This window comes from Theropithecus gelada, chromosome 7b, assembly GCF_003255815.1.
Source record: "Theropithecus gelada isolate Dixy chromosome 7b, Tgel_1.0, whole genome shotgun sequence".
NCBI classification, from domain to species: Eukaryota; Metazoa; Chordata; class Mammalia; order Primates; family Cercopithecidae; genus Theropithecus; species Theropithecus gelada.
The window spans coordinates 101,479,033-101,506,185 of record NC_037675.1 but is presented as its reverse complement, the minus strand read 5'-3'; the positions used below and the strand labels follow the sequence as shown (position 1 = coordinate 101,506,185).

The 27,153-nt window shown below is 40.1% G+C and overlaps 1 protein-coding gene and 1 pseudogene across 1 annotated transcript in view; one reads left to right on the top strand and one right to left on the bottom strand.

The window, feature by feature from the left end:
* EVL (Enah/Vasp-like) overlaps nucleotides 1–27,153 on the bottom strand; it is a 179,330-nt gene that overhangs the window by 142,101 nt on the left and 10,076 nt on the right. The gene's annotated exons all lie outside the window — the stretch shown is intronic.
* Nucleotides 12,277–12,411, top strand: LOC112629589 (annotated as a pseudogene).

Below are 27,153 nucleotides of genomic sequence, written 5' to 3'. Positions count from 1 at the left end.
AGGGGAATAAATATGCACATCTGAAATGAGGCCACACGGGTATGTTCTCAAAGAGAAGTAGTAGGTTCCCATGTTTTCAGAGCCTAAGGTATGGAGTCTAGGTACCAATGCTGACCATGCAACCCCTTCCTAATCTACAAGTACTAAAAATGAAAACCTTCATTTAATACATGTGCTGACTGGAGAAGGAGGTAGACGGAAGGCAGATACAATCAAAAAGAAATTGCACAAACATATGCCTAAGAGAGTTGTAATCTAAGAAGTCTTACAGGAGATAAACGTGTTTTGTTTCCTCAAAAAGCTAATTTTTCTTTCTCACATTCCATTTCTGATAATCAGGCCTTCTCTATTTCTGATTTCCTACTAAAATGTACAAAGCAGTGTTTTTTCCCTCATCTAAAATAGCACTGCTTCTTTTTTTTTTTTTCTGAGATGGAGTCTTGATTTGTCGCCCAGGCTGGGGTGCAGTGGCACAATCTCGGCTCACTGCAAGCTCCGCCTCCCGGGTTCACGCCATTCTCCTGCCTCAGCCTCCCGAGGGGACTACACGTGCCCACCACCACTCCCGGCTAATTTTTTTTTTGTATTTTTAGTAGAGACGGGGTTTCACCGTGTTAGCCAGGATGGTCTCAATCTCCTGACCTCGTGGATCCACCCGCCTTGGCCTCCCAAAGTGCTGGGATTACAGGCGTGAGCCACCGCGTCCAGCCAGCACTGCTTCTTAGTTTCAAAAAGTTCTATTTGCATTTCATCTCATGAGTCTTGCAGTGTTGCTTACATTCCTTCTTACAAAAAGCCCCAACACCCAACCTACAACCATGGTATTTAAATTAATAGGTATAAGGACAAATTGATTAAGACCGTCCCATGGATTCCTAATGCCACACTGCAATTTGTTAGGTGACTGACTACATTTGAAAACGCGGTTATTTTTTAAAAGATATATTCATACTACCATGAAAAAAATGGGCATTTGATTATTTTCTAAGCCTCCTTCTCAAGCCATTCAACTCCTTGGACCCTAAAGCAAATACTGCATACAGAAGAAAAAGAAGGGTAAAGCAGTAGTTGCCTTCAGACACCAGAACAGGCACTGAATGAACCAAACCTTGAGAACCACGGTGTTACATGCAAGAACATGAGGGTTTCATAGATTTCATTAATATGGTAAGTGACCTAAGAAAAGTGTCAGTCTGATCTCCTCACTTTGAGCAAAGAAACAGAAAAACGCAGCACCTTGCCTAGGGTCACACAATCACAGTCAGAGATGGAATTAGAACTGAAGTGCCCTGATTTCTAACTCAAGTGTTTCTTCTCCACATTAGTGGCTCTCAAAAGTGGGGTCATCCACCAGCCGTATTAGCATCACCTGGGAGCTTGTTAAGAATGAAAATTCAGATCCCCCCCCAGAATTAGTGCATCAGAGGCAGGGAGGAGAGAACCAGCACTGTTTTAACAAGCCCTCCTGGGGATTCTAATACATGCTCAAGTTTGAGAACCACTGACTGCCCTACACTAGCCGTTCTCAACTGGGGGCAATTCTGGGCCCCAGGGAACATATGGCAATGTCTGGAGATACTTTTAGCTGTGACAACCGGGAAATAAGGGTTGGGTGTTGCTTCTAGCATCCAATAGGTAGAAGCCAGAGATGCTGCTAAACATCCTGCTATGTACAGGTAGCCCTCTACAACGAAGTATTATCTGTCAACAGGGCTGAGGTTGAGAAACTCTGCCCTACACCTACTAGTGGGAGGGCAGAACAACTAGGAAAGCTGTGCGTGCTGCGCTCTCTCTCTCTCTCTCTCTCTGAAAGTGTCTATCTCCTTTAGCTGGAAGTTCAGTTCTCTTTCATGAATGCATCCTGTGAAGCTGTACCTCCCTGCTGGAGTGCGTCCAATAGTAAGGCAAGCCGACACACTGAGTCTTTGGCTACCTCTGAGATCAGAGCCTCAGACCCCTTGGCCAGTCACTCCCATAGCAAACAGCTGCATCTAGTTCCCAAGGGTATCATGCAAACATTAGCATTTTTCATGAGTGCCATGATGTGAGTAAAGATAAGAGAGCAGCACAGATCTTTTTTTAAAAAGTCAGAGTTCCTCCTGTGAAAGGAAAGTAAATCTTGGGGCCCCCAAATCACTAAGCTAAAGAGAAAAGTCAAACTGGGAACTGCTTAGGCCAAACCTGCCTCTCATTCTATTCAAAGTCACTCCTCTGCACACTGAGAAAAATACATATCTGATTTGCCTCCTCTGGAAAACCTAATTAGAAACTCAAAAGAATGAAACCGTTTGTCTCTCACCTACCTGTGACCTGGAAGCCCTCTCCCTGAGTTGTCCTGCCTTTCTAGAGGGAACCAATGTATATCTTACATATACTGATTGATGTCTCATGTCTCCCTAAAATGTAGAAAACCAAACTGTGCCCCGACCACCTTGAGCACATATCGTCAGGACCTGTTGAGGTTGTGTGACAGGTGCACGTCTTCAACCTTGGCAAAATAAACTTTCTAAATTAACTGAGACCTGTCTCAGATATTCGGAGTTCACATTTTAGTAACCATGAAGGGACTGAGTGAAGGTGCCCCTGACCTTTGACAAATCTCCTATTAGTGCTTGTACCAGCTTGAGCTATCGTTACGGCTCAAACCAACAGGACAATTTGCTGAGGCCTGGAAGCACCTCCTACAGAGAATCTCTGATTTCCCAAAATCTGGATGAGATCTAAAGTTTATTTTGCTATACAACTCCTTTTTTTTTTTTTTTTGGATGTTTTACTTGCTTCCAACACAAGGAAGGCAAGTTTCTCCTGCTTCCATGAGGGAAGGCAGGAACTCCTTTATGGAGTGTGAGCTCGCTTCCAACAGGGAAGACGAATTTGAGTTTTTTCCTGCTTCTTGGATGGCACAGAGCAGTCTTCAGACTGAGACCCATCCCTAGGTCAGTAACTGAATTGGGGTTTGTCTTGGCTAAAGTTAAGATTAATATGCCAGGCGCGGTGGCTCACACCTGTAATCCCAGCACTTTGAGAGGCCAAGGCGGGTGGATCACTTGAGGTCAGGAGTTCGAAACCAGCCTGGCCAACATGGTGAAATCCCATTTCTACTAAAAATACAAAAAAATTAGCCAGGTGTGGTGGCAGGCACCTATAATCCCAGCTACTTGGGAAGCTGAGGCAGGAGAAATTGCTTGAACATGGGAGGTGGAGGTTGCAGTGAGCCAAGATCACACCACTGCACTTCAGCCTGGGTGACAGAACAAAACTCCGTCTAAAAAAAAAAAAAAAAGATTAACAACCAGCTGGTTTTAGTTTCTCCTTACCATTACAGCATTCAATAATCGTATAAGTTGTGCCGTCATTTGTTTTAATTAACTGTTTTGTTGTTGTTTGTTTCTGTTTTTGTTGTTGTTTCGGTCTTTTTCCCATTGGGTTTCATCAACTCTATCCGACTTGATCAAATCCAAAGGAAAGTTCCAAATTATGGGGAACAATGCCTCTGAAGTGGCTAAAACTCCCTCACTTCCAACACACACAAAAGTGGTGTGGTGTGGGGGGAGAAAAATGGCCAGCAAAAGGGGGAAAAAAAAAGGAAAGATTTTTTTTGACTACTTAAAGTACTTTATTTACACCACATGGCCACCTTTTTGCTAGCCAGGCCAAACTGAAAGAGTAATGGCTGTTGACCCATGCTGCAGTTCCATAACTAAGCATTCTGCCTTCTTTTTTTTCCACGAGGACAGCCTGGGTTTGGTTCCTAAATCAAGCCCTTTCTGGTTTGATGCTTGGTACTTCTGCAATAGTAGCAATTTGTGCTAGCTGAAATATGGTAATGAGATTTAAAATGTTTTTTTAAAGAAGCTCAATGGTTAAAAGTCAGTTTAATTAAAAGCCAACATCCAAGGTGTGTGTGTATGTATTTAAAAGGCCTTCATCCTTTTTGTTTTTCTCCTAGAACGTTGTCTTTTGTTTTTTTGAGCAAAAGTTTTCTTCTCAGTTGATTGAATTATGTTTTCTCCATTTACTTCTGCTGTCTCTCCTTTCTCTTACACCCTCTGATGCATGAGGGACCAGGACATACTTATCCCTGCCAAATAATATTAGGTGTCAAAATTTGGCATAGGGGTTATAAAACTATAAACCCAGCTCAAAACAGAATGATCTTTGCTTGTATAATTTTTAATAAATAAGATATTGATATTAGTTTAATGAAAATAGCTACATCTTCAATTATTTAGTAAAATTACCATAACTTCTAGTCTTATGGCTTTAGGCAGTCTAGTCCACAGGCAGTAAGGAGGTTTGTTTTGGGAAAGGACTGTTAATCATCTTTATTTCAAAACTATCAACTAAGTTCCTCCCAAAGTTAGTTTGGCCTACACTCAGCAATGAACAAGGAGAGCTTGGAGGTTAGAAGCAAGATGGAGTCAGGTCACATCTTCTTCACTGTCTCAGTTATAATTTTGCAATGGCAAGCTTCACATCTTTAAATGATGATTGTGGTAGTTTTCATAAGTAATCTAGCTAAATGATTAGAATAAAATAATCAAGTAAATGTAATGGGATAAATACTTGTAGACAAACTTGTCATAATTTAGAATCTAAAGTTAAATTAAATAATAGATATTTCATTATTTGGGTATGTTCCAATAAAAATATATTGTAGGAAAACATTCTAAAAAACACATGTGTCCTGTTTAAAAAGGTGAACAATTTTTGTCTAATTCAAAGCTTATTTAAAGGTTATATATAAAACAAAGTAAAAGGAACCAGGAAATAAGAGAAATATAAAGAAAGTTACAGAAATAAAGAGGCATTTTTTTGGAAAGAAAGCTTAAAGAGAAATAATTTTATATGAGAAACAATCTTGAATGGTAAATGTAGTCCTAGAAAATGACTGGTTATTTAAGAAAGAGGGACATTTGGGACAAACCAGAAAGTCTAAGCATGTCATGAACGGTGTATGTAAGTCACAATAAGAGGATTTATTAAAACAAACAAAACTTTTATATGATCAAATTAAAGAGAAATTAAAATAGTATTTCTAGAGACTGAGTTTGATGTAAAAAAAAACACTTATACACTAAAGAACTGACTGGAGCAATAAAATTTTCTCAAGGGATTGATTTACTCTTAATAAATGATAAGAGATTTTAATTTTTTTTTTTTAACCCAAAGTTCAACTTTTATTGCACCTTGCCACTTCGGTTTTCTCTCCCCTTTTTAAAGGTGTGAAATAGTACTGCCCTCCTTCGACTCATTTTCAGCTCATAAAAGTTTTTTTTCCCTTGAGTTCTGTTTGTTGTAGCCTGATGCTAACAACATTTGTTTGTTTGTTTTGAGACACAGTCTCTGTCACCCAGGCTGGAATGCAGTGGCACCATCTTGGCTCACTGCAACCTCCGCCTCCTGGGTTCAAGTGATTCTTGTGCCTCAGCCTCCCAAGTAGCTGGGATTACAGGCACATGTCACCACATGCAGCTAATTTTTGTATTTTTAGTAAGGACGGGCATTTACCATGTTGGCCTGGCTGGTCTTGAACTCCTGACCTCAAGTGATCCACTGCCTTGGCCTTCCAAAGTGCTGGGATTCTAGGCGTGAGCCACTGCATCCATACTCTAACATTTTCTTAAAGGTCTAAAAGAAATGTTTTCTTCCAACATAATATTCTGTGCACTGCAGAAGGTCTCTTCTTTTGCCTTTTGGTAACTGGTCTAACAGATTTTACATTGTATCAAAATAATTCCTATGCCATTATTATTGAGTTTGGTTTGCTTAGGAAAAAACTGAGATTAAAAAAAATTTGTTTTAAATTAAGGTTATTGGCTGGGTGTGGTGGCTCATGCCTGTATTCCCAGCACTTTGAGAGGCCAAAGCGGGCAGATCACCTGAGGTCAGGAGTATGAGACCAGCCTGGCCAACATGGTGAAACCCCATCTCTACTAAAAATACAAAAATTAGCCTGGAATGGTGGCACATGCCTGTAATCCCAGCTACCCAGGAGGCTGAGGCAGGAGAATCATTTGAACCCAGGAGGCAGAGGTTGCAGTGCGCTGAGATCACACCATTGCACTCTAGCCAGGGCAACAAGAGCAAACCTCTGTCTCAAAAAATAAAAATAAAAATAAAAAATAATAAAATTACGGTTAGTACATCCATGTATCTTTCTGTGTGCTTTTAAAGTACTCGTGACATTGAGTTACAGGGCTTTGACTCCCAGGTTAAAAAGGACACCAGGTCCTGCTAAATGTTAAACAGTGACAGCAATTAAAACCTCATCTTCAGAAATGCAAAAGAATGCAACAACTCACGCCTATAATCCCAGCACTTTGGGAGGCCAAGGTGGGCAGATCACCAGGTCAGGAGATCCAGACCATCCTGGCTAACATGGTGAAACCCCATCTCTACTAAAAATACAAAAAAATTAGCTGGACATGATGGTATGCGCCTGTAGTCCCCGCTGTTTGGAAGGCTGAGGCAGGAGAATCGCTTGAACCCAGGAGGCAGAAGTTGCTGTGAGCAGAGATCATGCCACTGCACTCCAGCCTGGGTGACAGAGCGAGACTCTGTCTCAAAAAAAAAAAAAAAAAAAAAAGCAACAGTTTGTCTCTTCCCTACTTATAACCTGGAAGCCCCATCCTTGCTTGAGTTATCCCGCCTTTCTGGACAAAATCAATGTACATCTTACATTTATTGACTGATGTCTTGTGTCTCCCTAAAATGTATAAAACCAAGTTGTGCCCCGACCACCTTGGGCACACACCATCAGGACCTCCTGAGGCTGTGTGATGGGTGTGTGTCCTCAACCTTGGCAAAACAAACTTACTAAATTAACTGAGACCTGTCTCAGATATTCGGGGTTCACACTTCCTATTCCATTCCAATACTGGTGGACTAGCTGTAGATCAACGTTTCTAGTGAAAACAACCAAAAATGTCAGGTAATACAGTTAAGCAAGCAAACAAAAGCACTTCTAAAGGCTTCAAATGGCTGTGAAGACAGTAAGGAATTACTAGGCAAAAACTAAAGAGAAAAACAGGGGTTCCCCAAAAGACAAATGAGCACAGAGCCCCTTCTGCCCTGAGAGCATTTGTTGATCCCAGAAAACACAAACTTTTGTGCTGATGGCCTCACAGGGGAAGAGAGTGACCCCCCCCCCCGCATGGTGTTGCCCTCTTCATAGTAAGCTCCAGGGGTCCACAGACATCTCTCTGCAGAAGCAATCCATGGCACTTCAAAGGAAGAATTCCCACCACCAACCATAAATAAAAGCTGACATGTTTTATTTTAATTTTTTAAAAAGTGTTAGAGACAGCATCTTGTGTTGCTCAGGCTGGTCTCTAATTCCTGGCCTCAGGTGATCCTCCTGCCTCAGCCACCTGAATAGCTGTGATTTTGGACAGGAGCCACCACATCCAGCTAAAAGCTAAAGTGCTGTTTATTGAGCACTTATTATGTCTCAGGTACTGTTCTACATACTTTATATGTGTGAGCAGATTTAGTCCCGAGGAAATGGCAAAGAGGTCTGGTTATTTTATTTTATAAATGAGGAACCTGAGGGACAGAGAGAAGTAATTTGCTCAAGATCACATAGTTCAAAAGTGGCAGAGCTGATCACACTGAAATTCAGGCTGCCTGACTCCAGAATCTGTATTCTTAATCACTACAGAATAAGTTAAAACCAAAAGGGCACAAAGATATTTATTCCTATGTGACTTCAAACAGCAAAAGACTAAATATCCATTGGCAAGGGACTGGTCAAATAATGTGTGGTAGACACAACAGAGTACCAGTCACTAGAAATACAGACCTTCACTAACTGTATGAACATTACTACTGTTGAGTAAAAACATTATAGAAAATTATTATAAATTATGACTTGTATAATAAACACTTCCACAAATCAAATAAAAAAGCAAATATAAAAGCATAGACAGTATATTTTCATATATGTACCATCATAATATTATATACAACATAGTGTAATAGGACCAAGCATGGTCTTGAGATTCAGAGACCATTACTGGACCTTGGGCAGTTTACTTCATTATTCTAAACACCAATTTCCTCCTGAGTAAAATGAGGCAACATTATGTATCTTGGAGGGTTTTTTGTGAGAATCAAATGACATAATGCATATAAAGTTGCTCATCCCAGAACCAGTACACAAACGTTAGTAAACATAGTTATTCCATTATGATTATGCTTTTATCTGTATGTATGTTTGTATAAAGAAATATTTGGAATCATGTTAGCCAAAATGCTAACTACTACTAACTTCCAAGACATGTCAGATGATTTATTCTTTTTTTTTTTTTTTTTGAAATGGAGTCTCGCTCTGTCACCCAGGCTGGAGTGCAGTGGCGTGATCTCGGCTCACTGCAAGCTCCGCCTCCCAGGTTCACGCCATTCTCCTGCCTCAGCCCCCCGAGTAGCTGGGACTACAGGCGCCCGCCACCATGCCTGGCTAATTTTTTTGTATCTTTAGTAGAGACGAGGTTTCACCGTGTTAGCCAGGATGGTCTCAATCTCCTGACCTTGTGATCCGCCCGTCTCGGCCTCCCAAAGTGCTGGGATTACAGGTGTGAGCCACTGCACCCGGCCCGATTTATTCTTTATTTTTGTACTTTTCTGTATTGCAAAATTTGTAGAATGAGCAAGTATGATTTTTACAAAACTAGTAACTTTTATAGATGTAGACATGTATATATACGTGTGTATGTATCTCCTCCCAGCATACAGATAACTGCGCTTGTACAAAATGAATATTCTTCTATTATGACAGCATTAAAGTGATAAGACAGTATCTCAAATTAGAGATCCACGGGAAGGAGAAAGAACAAGTTGAGGAGAGTGACATCCTAGACCTGGAACACTACTATGCACATAGCAAATATTTTGTTGGGCAGAGTGCAGTGAGTGGCTCACGTCTATAATTCCAGCACTTTGGGAGGCTGGGGTGGGAGGATCACTTGAGCCACGTTTGAGATTAGACTGGGCAACATAGTGAAACTATGGCTCTACAAATAATAAAAAAATTAGCTAGGCATAGTGGCGCAGATCTGTGTTCCCAGCTACTTGGGAGGCTGAGGTGGGAGAATTATTTGAGTCCAGGTGGTGAAAGCCACAGTGAGCCATGATCACACCACTGCACTCTAGCCTGGATGAAAGAACAAGACCTTGTCTCAAAAAAAAAAAAAAAAACAAATAAAATAAATAAATGAATAAAGAGTTGTTGAATGAATGAAGGAACAAACAAATTGAGAGGCAACAGTACAGATGGGAGGCTACGGATCCAAGAGGTTAAATGACTTCATCAGGCAAACCTTGCATTTCTAATCATGCTTGATAACAGAAAGGGAACTGTATAGAGTATTTCCCCTTAGGAAAGGAGAGGTAAGGGAGGAAAAATAAAGCTGTACTCTCAGCTCTGCTTAATGAAGAGTAGGGCCAGAGGATGACATCCGGGAACAGAGTTTGAAGTTACTTACATGAATGTCACTTTTTTCTAATGCAAACAACCAATAAAAGGAGAAATTTGTGTTTATTGCCTCACCTGACCTAGTTCTGCCCTAATTTTGGATGTACAGAACCCTGACAGGTTTGTTCTCTCTTCACCCATTTGTCAAAACACTGACTTCAGACCTATCTCCATTTCACAACAATTCTACTCCCACAGCCCTCCCCATACCTTCCTTGTCCTAATCATTTCCTCTCCCAGAATAAAAATCATTCATCTTGGTCAATGGACACTAAGCATACACTGCACGCCCAACTGTGGCATAAGACACCTTAACCTCGTGACCTGGACAACATAAAGGCTAAGCCTATGTACTGACTAATATGTACAGGATGGTTGCCTCCCTGCCCTTCAGGCAAGAACAATTGAGCAAGAGAAACTGAACTGTCTTCATTAAACGCGTACATCATTCTTCCCTTCCAGCTTCTTAACTTCCTCAAAGCTTGGAATTCTCAACAAGAAGTCGGGCATTTACATTAGCCATACAAGAAATGCCAAAGGGGTTACACTTAGGCAAACAATTATTTTTGCAAGTGATTATAAAAAGGAATGCGTAATAAAGATGGGGAATAGCACAAACTGAAGGTCTAGATCAGGTATTAACAGAGTATTTAAAATTTCTGAGTTATGACAGTTTGAGCAGTCCAGTCAGTACAGTGACTCTCAAGCTTGGAACTGCTAGAGTCTACAATTTCTAGCCAAATGGGTGTCACCTCATCACTCTGCCTCAGGTTCTTCCCCTATAAAAAGAGGGCAGTAGGCCAAGCGCGGTGGCTCACATCTGTAATCCTGCACTTAGGGAGGCCAAGGCAATTGGACTGCTTGAGCTCAGGGGTTCCAGGCCAGCCTGGGCAACATGGTTAGATCCCATCTCCACAAAAAATACAGAAATCAGCCAGGCACGGTGGCATATGCCTGTACTCCCAGCCACTCAGGAGGCTGAGGTAAGAGGATCACTTGAGCCCAGGAGGTTGAGGCTGCAGTGAGCTGTGACTGCGCCACTGACCTCTAGCCTGGGTGACAGAGAAAGACCCTGTCTCAAAAAAATGGGGAAAGGGGAAAAGACAGAGTAGTAGTAATACCTACTTCTTGGAGATATTGCAAAGATTAAATGAGATAATGTATGTTAAGTGATTAGAACAATGCCTGGCATGTAAAAATAGTCAACAAATGAGTTATTTTTACTATTTCTGTTAATTGAGAAGTAGAATTGAAGTCCCCTTACCAAGTTGCACTTTTGAACTCAGAGTTCACATTTTATCATATTTTGCAAACTATATAAGGGAATTAAATTATTTCCCAGAGAAGGTTGACTCCAAAAGAGAGAGCACTAGAGAGGCTATGGTCAGGAAGTTGATGGAACAGAAAACACCAGACCCTCCTTCCCCCACGGAGATGAATTAACAATGTTAGACAGCCTCTGTGAGAAATCCAGAAACCAGTTAAGAGGTTTCTGTACCCCAAGTATGCCAAGAAGAACCTCATGAAAGCCAGCACAAAAGTTCATGGCATATACTTGCCACAGCCTCTCCCCAGCACAGCACAGCACCATTTGGGAAAAAAAAAAAAAAAAAACCCAAATCCCATCTTCCTTCTGGGATGAAAAGATAAAAGTAGAACATACATTCAATGTTCTCACTTTGATGGGGCGGTGGGGGAGGAGGGGAAGCTGCCCGAGGGAGTGCTTTCTTAACTGAATCTAAGACAGAAGTGGGCACCAGGTTGGAAGCCACTGGAAACAAAGATCACTGCAACTGGCTGTAGCACCAGAGAGTGTGCAGTACCACTGACAGACGCTAGGGGGGAACTCCAGTACCAAGGCTTGCTACAGCACCAGAGAGGCTGCACTACCACAAACAGATATGGAAATGGGGAAGTGAGAATCCTGAGTACAGACAGGTAAACCTCAACTAGGGTATTACATGCATAGAGAAGACCAAACCCAAGAAAAGGCTTGAGAGGTCTCCAGATTATCTAGTCAAGGTGACTGGTGATGGTCTCTCCCTGTACAATGCCAGATTGTAAGGACTGGGAGGGGTGTTGTTTTTTCAAATACTCAAGTCTTAACAAAAGATAATAAAGTATACAAAGAAACAGGGGAACATGGCCCAATCAAAAGCACAAGTTAAATCTCCAGAAACTGACCCTAAATAAACAGAGATATATGAATTACCAAGGAATTCAAAATGGCCACTGTAACGACGCTCAATAAACTAAAAGACAACACAGATAGACAACTAAAGAAATCAGGAAGGCCGGGCGCGGTGGCTCAAGCCTGTAATCCCAGCACTTTGGGAGGCCGAGACGGGCGGATCACGAGGTCAGGAGATCGAGACCATCCTGGCTAACACGGTGAAACCCCGTCTCTACTAAAAATACAAAAAACTAGCCGGGCGTGGTGGCGGGCGCCTGTAGTCCCAGCTACTCGGAGGCTGAGGCAGGAGAATGGCGTGAACCTGGGAGGCGGAGCTTGCAGTGAGCCGAGATCGCGCCACTGCACTCCAGCCTGGGTGACACAGCGCGAGACTCCGTCTCAAAAAAAAAAAAAAACAAAAACGTGGCTATGCTCATTCGTTTGTGGATTGACCGTGGCTGTTGTCGCTGCACGAGCAGAGTTGTGTCTAAGACTAGAGCCTGTGAGTTTGCCAGCCCCTGATTTAAAAGATGAAGGTACACAGAATGTGGGCTGGCTGGTGGGCAGAGGGGTAAAAATATTCTCTATATTGTATCTGAAAAGATTGGGTGTGTGAATGAATAAGAAAATGCATCTATTTGACAGACCTGGAGCAGTTACTACCTGCTGCTAAGGTTTCCACTACAGATGCAAGAAAAACATGTCCTTGCGCTTTCCGTCTGTCTAATTTGTGGCAGCTGAGATTGAATAGAGGAATACAGGGGAAAAAACAGGAAGAGGTTTTTTGAGGAGGGTCAGTCACCCAGGCTTGGAGTGCAGTGGCACAAGCAGCTCACTGCATTCTCTGCCTCCTGGACTCAAGCCGTCTTCCCACCTCATCCTCACTAGTTGCTGGAACTACAGGCATGCACCCCTATGCCCAGCTAACTTTTGTAGAGACCAAGTATCACTTAATTGCCCAGGGTGGTCTCAACTCCTGAGCTCGAGATCTGCCCACCTCAGCCTCCCAAAGTACAGGCCCAGCCTGGAAGGGGAATTTTCAAAACGTGAGTTTTGGGAAATAGTTCCTACCAGCCTTACCTGGTTGATTACACTTGTGAAAGAAAGGTTAAAAGCAAGCCAGTGACTCTGGTCTGTTTGAACATGTGAATGCANAACAAAAAAAAAAAAAAAAAAAAAAAAAAAAAAGAAATCAGGAAAACAATGCATAAACAAAATGAGAATATTAACAAAGAAAAACTACGAAGAACCAACTGAAAAATTAACTAGAGGGGTTCAAAAGCACTTAACTAGGCAGAAGAAAGAACCACTGAATTCAAAGTCAAGGCATTCGAGATTATTGAGTCAGAGGGATAAAACGAAAAAAGAATAAAGAAAGGTGAAGATAGCCTCAAATAACTTATGGACCACCATCCAGTGAAACAACATGCAAATCATGAACATCTCAGAAGACAAAGAAAAAGAGAAAGAGGCAGAGAGCCTAAAACTTCTCAACTTTGAGGAAAGTAATGGAGACACAAATTCAAGCTTAAAAAAACTCCAAACAGAATAAATCCAGACACCTATACTAAGACACGTAATAACCAAACTGTCAAAAGTCACAGACAAAAACAGAATCCTGAAAGCAGTGAGAGAAAGGTGACTCTTCACGTATAAAGAAGTTACTAAAGATTATCAAAGAATTTCTAAGTAGGAACCCTGCAGGCTAGAAGGGAGTGGGATGATATATTCAAAGTGCTGAAAGGAAAAAAAATAACTGTCATATAAGAATACTATATGCAGCAAAACTGTCCTTCAAAATGAAGGAAGGAAAAATGAAGACTTTTTTTCCTTCCTTCAGATAGATAAAAGCTGACACTAAACCTCCCCTACAAGAAATGCTAAAGGGATGTCAAGTTGAAATGAAAAGATGTAAACAGCAACATGAAACCATGAGAATATATAAAACTCCCTGGTAAAGGTAAATATGTAGACAAATATAGAATTCTATAGTACTGTAATATAGGTGAGTAAATAACTTTTAAACAGTAAAGAATTTTAAAAACAAGATAAAAAGTAACTATAAGTCTGTTAATGGATATGCAGTACAAAAGGTAATTTGTATTATCAATAACATAATGGGGTGGACAGGGATGTAAAGAAGTAGAGTTTTTAATGCAACAGAAATGAAATTGTTGTTAGTTTGAAGTAGATTGTTATAACTTTAAGATGTTTTATGTAATTGTAATGGTAAGCACAAGTAAAATATCTATAGAATATATACAATGGGAAATAAGGGAATCAAAATATGTCACTACAAAAAAAAATCAATAAAACACAAAAGCAGGCAACAAGGGAAGAAATGTGAGACAAAAAGCTACAAGGCATACAGAAAAACTATTAACAAAATGACAATAGTAAATCCTCACAATCAGTAATTATTTTAAATGGATTAAACTCCTATTAAAAGACATAGATTGGTTGAATGGATAGAAAACCAGAATCCAACTATATGCTGCCTACAAGAGATCCACTGTAGATCTTAAGACACAAATAGGCTGAAAGTACAAAAAAAAAAGTCAAAAGGCCAAGTGTAGTGGCTCACAACTGTAATCTGTAATTCCAAACTGGATACAACTTAAAAGAAACTGACAAATTCCTAAAAATATGCAACCTACCAAGACTTAAGAAATAAAAAAATCTGGGCTGGGCACAATGGCTCACACCTGTAATCTCAACACTCTGGGAAGCCGAAGCGGGCAGATCACCTAAGGTCAGGAGTTCAAGACCAGCCCGGCCAAATGGTGAAACACTGTCTCTACTAAAAATACAAAAAAAGTAGCTGGGCACAGTGGCAGGCACCTGTAATCCCAGCTACCTGGGAGGCTGAGGCAGGAGAATTGCTTGAACCCGGAGGGAGAGGTTGCAGTGAGAGAAGACTGTGCCATTGCACTCCAGCCTGGGCAACAAGGACGAAACTCTGACTCAAAAAAAGAAAAGAAAAGAAAGAAAAAAACTGAAAAAACTTATAATTAATAAGGATACTGAAGCAGTAATCAAAAACCTCCCAATAAAGAAAGATGCCTTTACTAGAGAATATTTCCAAACATTTAAATAAGAATTAACATTAATCCTCAAACTCTTCCAAAGAATTTAAGATGAGGGAACACTCCCAAACTCATTCTATCAGGTCAGCATTAATCTGATACCAAAACCAAAAACACAGTAAGAAAAGAAAACTAGAGATCGCACCATTGCACTCTAGCCTGGGCAACAGAGCGAGACTCCGTCTCAAAAAAAAAAAAAAAAGAAAGAAAGAAAAGAAAACTACAGACCAATATCTGATGAATACTGATGAAAGAGCCCTTAACAAAATACTAGCAAACTGAATTCAACAACACATTAAAAGGATTAAACGACCGTGCACAGTGGCTCATGCCTGTAATCCCAGCACTTTGGGAGGCCAAGGTGAGCGGATCACAAAGTCAGGAGATTGAGACCATCTTGGCTAACACAGTGAAACCCCGTCTCTACTAAAAATTAAAAAACAATTAGCCAGGAGTGGTGGCACGCGCCTGTAGTCCCAGCTACTCGGGAGGCTGAGGCAGGAGAATCGCTTGAATCCAGCAGGCAGAGGTTGTAGTCAGCCGAAATCACACCACTGCACTCCAGCCTGGGTGACAGAACAAGACTCTGTCTCAAAAAAAAAAAAAAAGGATTATACACCACAACCAATACCTGGAATGCAAGAATGGCTCAACATACAAAAATCAACGCAATACAATAACAAATGAAGGACAAAAACCATATAATCATCTCAATTAATACAAAAAAATGCATATGACAAAATTCAACACCCTTTCATGATAACAAAACAGAACACTCAACAAACTCAGAATAGAGGAAACTACCTCAACATAATAAAGGCCAGATAGGAAAAGCTCACAGTTAACATCATACTCAACAGTGAAAGGATGAAAGACTTTCCCCTAAGATCAGAAGAAATAAGGCAATGATGTCTATTTGCATGTGTGGTCAAATAATCTTCAACAAGGGCACAAAGAGTACACAATGAAGAAAAGACAGACTTTTCAACAAACTATGTTAGGAAAACCCTTACCTTACACCATACACAAAATTTAACTAAAAATGGATTAAAGACCCACCATAACACCTATAACACTCCTAAAACAAACCGTAGGGGAAAAGTTTCATGACATTTGATTTGACAATGATGTCCTGGATATAACACCAAAAGCAAAAATAGACAAATGAGACTAAATCATATTTTAAAACTTCTGCACAAAAGAAAACAATCAACAAAGTGAAAAGACAACCTACAAAGTGGAAGAAAATATTTGCAAATCACATATATGGTAAACGATTAATATCCAGAATATATAAGGGACTCCTATAGCTCAACAATGAAAAAAAAAAACCCAATTAATAAATGAGCAAAAGACTTGAACAGGTAATTCTCCAACGAAGATATACAAACAACCAAGAAGCATATGAAAAGATGCTCAACATCAGTAATCATAAGAGAAAAGCAAATCAAAACCACAATGAGATACCACTTCACACCCATTAGGAAAGAAAACAGAAAATAAGTGCTGGCAAGGATGCAGAGAAACTGGAACCACTGTGCACAGTTGGTGGAAATGTGAAATGGTATAGACATTTTATAAAATTAAAAATAAAATTACCATACGATGCAGCAATCACTGGACACACACACACACACACACACACACACACACGGAGCTGACCCTTAAACAATGCAGGCATTAGGGTGCAAACTCCTGCCCTCCCACCACACAGCTGAAAATTTATGTATAACTTTGACTCCCCAAAATCTTAACTACTAATAGCCTACTGTTGACTGGAAGCCTTACTAATAACATAAACAGTCATTAACACATCTTATATAAGTTACATGTATGTATTACATACTATATTCTTAACCCTTTTCCCCTTTGCCCCAAGCATACTTGCTGGCAGCGCCTGTGGTTGCTGCGATTACCCTGAGATAACTTTGCCAGGAAATATCTTGCTTTTATTATTATTTTCGCATTGCTCTAGTATATCAACTTTGGAAACAAAAGATATCATTCTATTTATAGCATTCTGTTTTTAGTAGTGTTATTTCCATTTACAAAATATAGTAATTCTCAATTGCCGAAAATGCCAAATCCTAGAAAATACCGCATTCCTATGTGTGATGTTAACATCATTCTCAGTTGTTGGCCAAAGATTCATTTGATGAATCTGATTTTTCCAAAACAGACGATTCTGATGATTCAGATGATTCTGATGTTACTTTGTTTAGAAATAACTCCGACAACAGTTTTTATATTTTATTTTCACATAGAAAATCAATCAGATTTGCTTCAGCCTCAAAGAGTGTGTTTACGTAAAATTAAATGAGCGCTGGCAGTGAGCTGCACTTTTTCTAAACAGGAAAAGGGTTAAACTAAAATAAGCTAGAGAAAGAAAATGTTAAGAAACTCATAAGAGAAAATATATTTACTATTCACTAAGTGGAAATGGATAATCATAAATGTCTTCATCCTTGTCTTTGTGTTGAGAGGCTGCGGAGGAGGAAGGGGAGGGGTTGATCTTGCTGCCTCAGGGGGTGGCAATTCATCTCCAAGTTTTTTTCAAATTGTCACAAATCTCCAAAAAGTTTTTCCAATATATTTATTGAAAAAAATCTGCATATAAGCAGACCAGCATAGTTCAAACCCATGCTGTTCAAGGGTCAACTATATACATACAGCTATATATACAATTGGGTACACACACATACACACTCCCCATATATATATATCCAGAACCATTTCTGGGTATGTATCCAAAGAATGCAAAGTAGGATCTTGAAGAGGTATCTGCATACTCATGTTCACTACAGAATTATTCACAATAGCCAGGAGTAGAAGCAATCCAAATTCCATTGACAATGAATGACTTTTTTAAAAGTGGCGTGTCTCTCTCTATATATATATGTGGAGTATAATATTTTGCAGCCTTTAAAAAAAGGACATCTGGTCATAGGCTACAATATGGATGAACCTCAAGGGTATTATGCTAAGTGAAATTAGCTAGTCACAAAGGGACAAATGCTATATGATTTCACTCAGTTTAAGTATTTAAAGTAGTCAAAATCATAGAAACGGAAAGAAGAAAGGTAGGTGCCAAGGGTTGTCAGGAGAGGGAGAGTGGGAATTAGTGTTTAACGGGGCTTAGAGTTTCAATTTTGCAAGATAAAAAAGTTCTAGAGATCTACTGGACAACAATGTGCATATACTTAACACTAAAGAACTGTACACTTAAAAATGGTTAAGACGGTGGGTTTAATGTTTTTACAATAAAAATTAAAATTAAAAAAGAGAGAACACTGGAAATAAATTATTGTTAAGCAAGTTTTCTGAACTTCGTTGATATCCTAGTATATGCCAGAAGATGAATCTGAGCAAAGTAAATTGAAAACCTTCTGAAAAGATTCACCATTCTAGATGTCATTAAGAATATTTGAGCCGGGCGCGGTGGCTCAAGCCTGTAATCCCAGCACTTTGGGAGGCTGAGACGGGCGGATCACAAGGTCAGGAGATCGAGACCATCCTGGCTAACACGGTGAAACCCCGTCTCTACTAAAAAATACAAAAAAAAACTAGCCGGGCGAGGTGGCGGGCGCCTGTGGTCCCAGCTACTCCGGAGGCTGAGGCAGGAGAATGGCGTAAACCCGGGAGGCGGAGCTTGCAGTGAGCTGAGATCCGGCCACTGCACTCCAGCCTGGGCGACAGAGCCAGACTCCGTCTCAAAAAAAAAAAAAAAAAAAAAAAAAAAAAAAAAAAAAAAAAAAAGAATATTTGTGATTCAGGGAGGAGGTCAAAATATCAACATTAACAGGAGTTTGGAAAAAGTGACTCCAACCTTCATGGATTACTCTGATCATGTTATACAAAGCTTAAGTAAACAAAGTGTTTAACCTAGAGAAGACAAGACTTGGGGGAAATGATTGCCATATTTTAGTTCTTGGGTGCTGTTTTGAATTATGCAAAAGTTGGGTCAACAGTAAAAATTTCAGAGGAGCAAATACTAGCTGAGTATAAGGGGAAGGAAAAAATAACTAGGGCTAGTTTAGTAATTCAATTCAATAGTAATAAATTGCCTCATAATCCACGGACTGACTTACTATTACAAGTATAAAAGCAGGAGCTTGGTGAATACCTGCCACAGATAATAGCTATGATTATATTCATTCATTTACCAGATATTTACTGAGTGCCACAGTAAGCTATGCCAGGTATTAGACCAGTACTGTCTATTAGAACTGTCCGCAATAATGAAAATGGTCTATAATCTGTGCTGTCCAATATGGCAGCCACCATGTAACTGCTGATCACCTGAAATGTCGCACTACAATCAGAACGAGTATTATATACAAGGTAAAAGATGTATAAAAAATATGTGAGGGTGGATTCCTTATAACAGGGAAAACAGAAGAGATTACATCTGGAGAGTCTTCAAAGAGGTCAGCTCACGCAAGACTTTGCATACTCTCTAGGAGTTATGACTTTATTATAAACATACGGGAATATCCTCAAGAAACCTAGGAAGAAAACATTAACTCACATTTGAGTACTGCAACAAAGCACAGAGGAGACATTTTAAGATGTAGAAAACAAAAGTGGAATATAATTATGGCGTTTTAATAATGATGAAGACCTGACTTAAATCAGTATCATGGCCCTGGGGAGATGGAGACAAACAGAAGAGATTACTGAGGAAGACGAAATGATAAAGACACCTGGATGTGACAGGAGGGAATCGAGACACTCCATCACACCTCCAGGTTTCTATTTTGGATCACAAAGTGTGTCTCTCTGGGAATAAAGGTTGTGAAAAAAGACAAGTCTGGGAAGGAACACAGTGAGTTCAGTTGTTTTAAAAAAGATTTACTGAGGAACAGATTTTTTTTTTTTCCCCATAAAATTCACCCATTTAAAGTATACAATGGTTTTTAGGATATTCACAGAATTGTGCAACCATTACCATAATCCAATCTTGCAATACTGGCATTATCTCCAATAGAAATCTTGTGCTCATTAGTAGCTACTCCCCATTCTCAAACTGACCCTCAGTCCCATACCCTCCACCCACCCAAGCAACCACTAATCTACTTTCTGTCTCTATAGATTTGCCTATTCCGGACATTTCATGTAAATGGAATCATACAACATGTGGTCTTTTGTGACTGCACCTTTCATTGAGCATAATGTTTCCAATGTTCATCCATGTTATATCAGTATCAGTATTTCATTACTTTTTATTGCACTGTATGCATATACCACATTTTGTTTATCCATTCATCGATTCATGAACATTTGGGTTGTTTCTACTTTGAGGCTATCATGAATAACACTATGATCATGTGTGTGTAAGTTCTGTGTAGGGATATGCTCTAATTTCTCTTGGCTATCTTCCAACGAGTGCAACTGATAGGTCATAGCATAACTCTATGTCTAACATTCTGAAAAACTGACAAACTGTTTTCCAAAGCAGCCTCACCATTTTACACTCCCCAGCAATGTATGAGGGCTCCAATATGTGAGGTTTATCCACATTTCCAATGTGTAAGGGTTATTCTCATCCTCACCAACATTTGTTATTATTTTTTTAATTCAAACCATCCTAGTGAGTATGAAATGGTATCTCATTGTGGTTTGGTTTGCATTTCCTCTTGTCTAATGATGCTAAGCGCCTTTTCAAGTGCTTACTGGCCATCTGTGTATCTTCTTCAGGAAGGTATCTATTCAAATCATTTGCCCATTTTAAAATCAGGTTGTCTTGGTCAGGCGTGGTGGCTCACGCCTGTAATCACAGCACTTCGGGAGGCTGAGGTGGGCAGATCACCTGAGGTCGGGAGTTTGGGAGTAGCCTGACCAACATGGAGAAACCCCATCTCTACTAAAAAAATACAAAATTAGCCAGACGTGGTGGTGCATGCTTGTAATCCCAGCTACTTGGGAGGCTGAAGCAGGAGAATTGCTTGAACCCAGGGGGCGGAGGTATTAGTGAGCCGAGATCACGCCATTGCACTCCAGCCTGGACAACATGAGTGAAACTCCATCTCAAAAAAAAAAAAAAAAAAAATCGGGTTGTCTTTTCATTGTTGAGATGTCTTAGTCTATTCAAGCTGCTATAACAAAAATACCAGAAACTGTGTGGCTTATAAACATTTATTTCTCACAGTTCTAGAAGCTGAGAAGTCCAAGATGAAGGCACCAGCAAATTAACTATCTGTTGAAAGCCTTTTCCTCATAGAGCCTTCTTGCTGCATCCTCACATGCTAGGAGAGGCAAACAAGCTCCCTCAAACCCCTTTTATTTATTTGTTTGTTTGTTTGTTTACTTAAGATGGAGTCTCGCTCCTGTCACACAGGCTGGAGGGCAGTGGTGCAATCTCGGCTCACTGCAACCTCCACTTCCCAGGTTCAAGTGATTCTCCTTCCTCAGCCTCCCAAGTAGCTGGGATTACAGGAATGTGCCACAGTGCCAGGTTAAGTTTTGTATTTTTAGTAGAGACGGGGTTTCACCATGTTGGCCAGGCTAGTCTCGAACTCCTGACCTCAGCTGATTCACCCACCTCAGCCTCCCAAAGTGCTAGGATTACAGGCGTGATGCACCACACCCAGCCTCTAACCTCTTTTATAAAGACACTAAGCCCATATATGACAGTTCAACCCTCATGACCTAATCATATTCCAAAGGCCCCACCTCTTAATAATATAATCTTGGGGGGGTAGTATTTCAACATATAAATTTTGGGAGCACACAAACTTTTAGACCATAGCAAAATATAAGAGCTCTTCATATATTCTAGATATAAATCTCTTATCAGATATATGATTTGCAAATATTTTCTCCCATTATGCGAACTGTCTTGTCGCTTTATTGATAGTACCATTTTCAGCAGAAACATTTTTAATACTGATGAAATCCAATTTTATTTATTTATTGGTCATTTGTGCTTTTGGTGCTATTTCTAAGAAACCATCGTCTAACGTAAGGTCACAAGATTTACTCTTATATTTTCTCCTATATGAGTTCTAAAGTTTTAGTTCTTCCACTTAAGTTTACAATCTACTTTAAGTTGAATTTTGTATACGGTGTGAGGTAGGGTCCAATTGTATTCCTTTGTATGTGGGTATTTTGTACCAGTATTTGTTGAAAAGGCTATTTTCCCCCATTGAATTGTCTCGCACTCTTGTCAAAAAACAATTGCTCATAAATGTAGGGTTAGTAAGTCCAGTTGTAGACATGCTGAATTGCACGTACCTATGCTCTATCTCCTTGGAACTAGGCTACATGTATAGAAAACCATGTCTTCAATTCATAGTCCAGAAATCAGCACAATGAACTCAATAAATATTTGTGGAATTACTACCATATGTGCACTTCACAGTCATGCTGCCTCATCACCCATAGCCTTGGACACTCTGAAGCATATCACTCTGATCTTGTGAAGGCACCAGCTGGTTCTCTTCCTAGTGCTGCTCCTCTAATTGGGACACTCTATCTGATTCAGTCTGTTGCTTACAGTTCGACTTTGCTTAATGATACAAATTGAGGAGAGCATTTTCCTTCTTCCCAGGAAACAAAATGTTCATAAACGGGACCCTGAAGCTGTTCTCTTAGAAATCGCAGCTGGTAGAAGGACACAGTGCCAGTGGATAAATTTGATCTTTTTTTCTTTTTTTTTTTTGAGACAGAGTCTCACTCTGTCACCCAGGCTAGAGTACAGTCGTAATTTCAGCTCACCACAACCTCCACCTCCTGGCTTCAAGCAATTCTCATGCCTCACCCACCCGAGTAGCTGGGACTACAGGTGCATGCCATTACGTCCAGCTAACTTTTATATTTTTAGCAGGCACGGGGTTTAGCCATGTTGGTCTGGCTGGTCTTGAACTCCTGACTTCAGGTGATCCACTTGCCTCAGCCTCCCAAAGTGCTGAGATTACAGGCATAAGCCATCGTGCCCAGCCAATACATTTGATTTTGATCTATTAGCAAAGAGGCTCCAAGGTGTAGTACGTTTGTGTTTGTATTCAGCGTTTCATTTGTGTGCTAGGTCGAACAACTTTCTGCATTCAAGCCAAAGTTAGAGATCTAAATTGCTAAAGGACTTCAGCAGGCCAGAGCTCAGTGAAAGGAAGGTCTACAGAAGGACCACTAATTAGTAACGAATGGTTAAAAGAACAAAGACTTTTCTTTTTTGAGAAGGAGTTTCACTCTTGTTGCCCAGGCCATAGTGCAATGGTGCGATTCTGGCTCACTGCAACCTCCACCTCCTGGGTTCAAGCGATTCTCCTGCTTCAGCCTCCTGAGTAGCTGGGATTACAGGCATGCGCCACCATACCCAGCTAATCTTGTATTTTTAGTAGAGAGAGGGTTTCTCCATGTTGGTCAGGCTGATCACGAACTCCCGACCTCAGGTGATCCACCCACCTCAGCCTCCCAAAGTGCTGGGATTACAGGCATGAGCCACCATGCCTGGCCAAGACCAAGGACTTTTAACCAAGAAAAGGCAAGACTTACTGAAGTCCATTGTCTTCAAGCATCTGAAAAGCCAACTGGAAGAAAGAACAGTTCAAGGAAGTACAAAGGTGAAGAACCAAAACAGAAGATAAGCCCAGTCAAAATCCTACCAGTTCCCCTAGGCCCATCTCAAACGTAATAATAATAATAAATAAGAATTATGTCATTCATAACATAACTTTTCATTTCTGACACTTTCATCTCATATGCCCCATGCTATTCTTCTTGGCTACAAACTCCTTGAGGCTTATGTAGGTCTCCATAGCTCTCTATCCCTAGCCCCACTATCCTGCATGTAGTAGGTACTCAATATGTATGTATCTGTCAAGCAAAAATGTAAGCGAATATGATTAAAATTAAATAAGTTAAGTCTGAGAAACCATTACCACCAAGAGGAGCATAAAGAGATATAACAACTTAACATTGTTATACACAAACTAAACTAATGTCTTGAATGGGATCCTGGAACAGAAAAGGGATATTGGGTAGAAACAAAGGAAACTTGAATAAATGCTGGACTTTAATAATAATGTCAGCTGGGCACAGTGACTCATGCCTGTAATCCCAGCACTTTCAGAGGCCCAGGCGGGTGGATCACCTGAGGTCAGGAGTTCAAGACCAATCTGGCCAATATGGTGAAATTCAGTCTCTACTAAAAATATAAAAAAATCAGCTGGGTGTGGTGAAGCACACCTGTAATCCCAGCTACTCAGGAGGCTGAGGCAGGAGAATCACTTGAAACTGGGAGGTGGAGGTTGCAGTGAGCCAAGTTCACACCACTGCACTCCAGCCTGGGCAACCAGGGCAAAACTCCGTCTCAAATAATAACAACTTATCAGTAATAATGTATCATACTAATATAAGATGTTAATAACAGGAGAAACTATATGTGTGCAGGAGGTGTACAGGAGCTCTCTGTACTACCTTCTCAATTTTTCTATAAATCTAAAACTGTTCTAAAATACAAAGTCTATTAATTTAAAAAAGAAAGAAAGAAAAGCATTCATTCCTCCTTGGGGATGGGGCTGCGGTCTCCATTTTGGAAAGACACACACATACGTACACATGCCCCCAAGTGATTCCTATGCATATTCAAGTTCGAGAAACATCTGGGATATTAAGGGTCACAGTGGATAATGTCCTTACAAAGAAATCACAGAAAAAAATACCCATCCACACATCACCAAACAAATCATGACTTATGGCAGCAGTAAGGACACACTAGACTAAATCACTGTCACCGTCACCCCAGTAATGCATTAAGTCATTAAGCACATAATAAAATAGCTTTCGCTTGGATGCTAGCTTCTACTATTTGGGGGAGGCTACCTGAAATGTTGTCCTTAGAAGGATCCATGCCAAACTGGGATGAATGCCACAATCAACTATCCATCTTAGGTATAGGTGGCAGTGTCAATGTTTTATTAAACATCTACCAAGTGCCAAGTACCAGTGCTAGGCTCTGGGGTTCTAGCAGAGATAAAAACAAGCATAATCTCTGCCTTTATAAAGCCTTCAGTAGATCAGAGAAATTTTAAGTAATTACATATAAACAGTTACAGAAGAGGAAATATGGGATATCACAAAGGTAATTAACAGGAAAGGACCCTCAGCTAGGCTAAGGGTCAAAGGCTGCCTCCCGGAGGAAGTGATGTTTCAACTAAGATTTGAAGGCTAAGAAGTTAGCAAGGTAAAGAGGAAAAGGAAGCAGCTAGACTGAGATCAACTTGCATGATTTAGTTCATCAGACCTTTTCGTATTTAAGAATTCTTTGAGAGAGAAGGGAGAAGAGAAGATCAGTGCAATAAACACAGCTCTACAAAAGCAGCAGAGTAGTAGGCAGGACCCAGAGAATGGCTGAGAGTGCTGGAACCTTTTAAAGAAGAGGCCCAGGACAAATACATCACATGGGAAAAGGACTGGAGAAGCTTGTAAGCGGCTGCCAACACAAGCTCTTGTAAGGTCCACTGTCTCTTTAAGATCCATAGAAAACACACCTTTAGAGCTATAAAATGGCACATCTCTCCTTTATTACCCAAGGAGAGGCACACAGTGGCTTATGTTTCCCTTTTTGCCATGACTTCCATGAATTTCACAGCTAAGTGTGCTCGACTGAAGTAACTATTTCTTAATCTAAGTTTTCTGGTACAATTATCTCCTCTACCCCCAAATATTATGTCTCCTGTTTTAACTTTATTTTGTCTATTTCATGTTTCACAGAGAATATCCCTGGATCTTTCTTAGAAGTTGATACATCAATAGCAACTGCAGTTTCTAAACCAAAGTTTATCATATATGAAGGTAAGTTTTATAGTCATCTGATAAAAGGGCAGAATATTGGAAACCAGAATTGTCCCATACCCTCATGGAAGATAAACCCTAGAAAATAAATACTAGGTGAGGTGAGGCTGGGGTGGGGTGGAGTAGGGCAGATAACTAACCTTTATTGAATATCATAAGCTAAGAACTTTTCATGTATTCTCATTTGATCCTCACAAAACCCTCTGAAGAAAGTGAACTGTCCTCATTTATAGTTGAGAAAAATGAAGACTCATAAAGGTTAAGTAAATTGCTAAAAGTCAAGTTAGCTGATAAGCAGTACCTCTGGGGCAGAATCCAGGTCTGACTCCAAAACCCAGGCTTCTTAGTATACGGGGGTTAAATTAAACTAAAACATTTTAAATCTAACTCAAATTCTTTTTAAGAAGTCCCTTTACATACCTACATTAACTGCAAACTGAAGAGTAGATGTCTTTCACACAGCCCTAAAGACAAAGACAATACACCTTCGTATGAATCGCTTACAGAGGAACTGGGAACAGGGCTCCCTCCACTGGTGAGTAGGCAGAACTACACCATTTCAAAGTAAGTAATTTTTCCCCCCTCTCCCTCTTAACTCCATTTACTTCTCTCTTCTGATTCCTTTCCAAAGTCCTTCCTTTGGTGCTTGCTTTGTTTTTGGGAGAACCTCCAAGTTAAACCTCAAGGATTAAACTTCTATTCATTACTCTCTTTCTCTCTCCTTTAAAATTAACATTCTGGTAGTACATATTGATAGCCTTTAAAATGTTTATACCCTTTGGTCCCCAAAATGCCATTAAAATATATAGCACACCATCTGATAGACTATTATTCAGCTATTTTAACTGTTTTCAAAGAATATTTAGTAAGGGGGGAGTGCACATATATTAAATGTACAATGCCCAATACAAATAAAAAGTACACTTTCAATTTTGTAAAAATGTTTCCCTTATACCTGGGAATGATAAAGGAACTACACCACAGGTTTGATGTGGTTATCTGTAAAGAGCAGGATCTATGCTGATTTGTATTGTCTTCTTTATATTATATCATTCTATTTTCAAACTCTACTTAACTGTTTCATGAAGGGACCAGCCACTCTTCTCACCCTCACTCCGACATCAGCTGGAAGTGCTTTCCCCTGAGTTACCATCACTCTTACTATAGCATTTGCGATATATTCATTTGGCAACTCAAAAGTCCCTTCATCAAGCTTATCCAAACAGACCTCGTTTCACTGCGCTTCGCTTTATTGAGCTTCACAGGTATTGCTTTACCAATTGAAGGTTTGTAGCAACCGCACTGAGCAAATCTATTGGCATCATTTTTTTCCAATACCCTATGCTCACTTTGCTAGCATTTTTAAGCAATAAGGTGTTTTCTAATGAAGGTATGTACATTTTCTAGACACAGTGATACTGCACACCTAACAGACTATGGTATAGTGTAAACATAACTTTTATATGCACTTGGAAACAAAACAATTCCTGTGACTTGCTTTCTTACAATATTTGCTTTATGCCTTTATTGTGCACCCACTGTATCTCCAGGGTGAGTCTACTGCAAGGCTCCTCAAACATGGGCAGTTCACATATTCTCTTTAATGGGGAAAAATCTGTATGTGA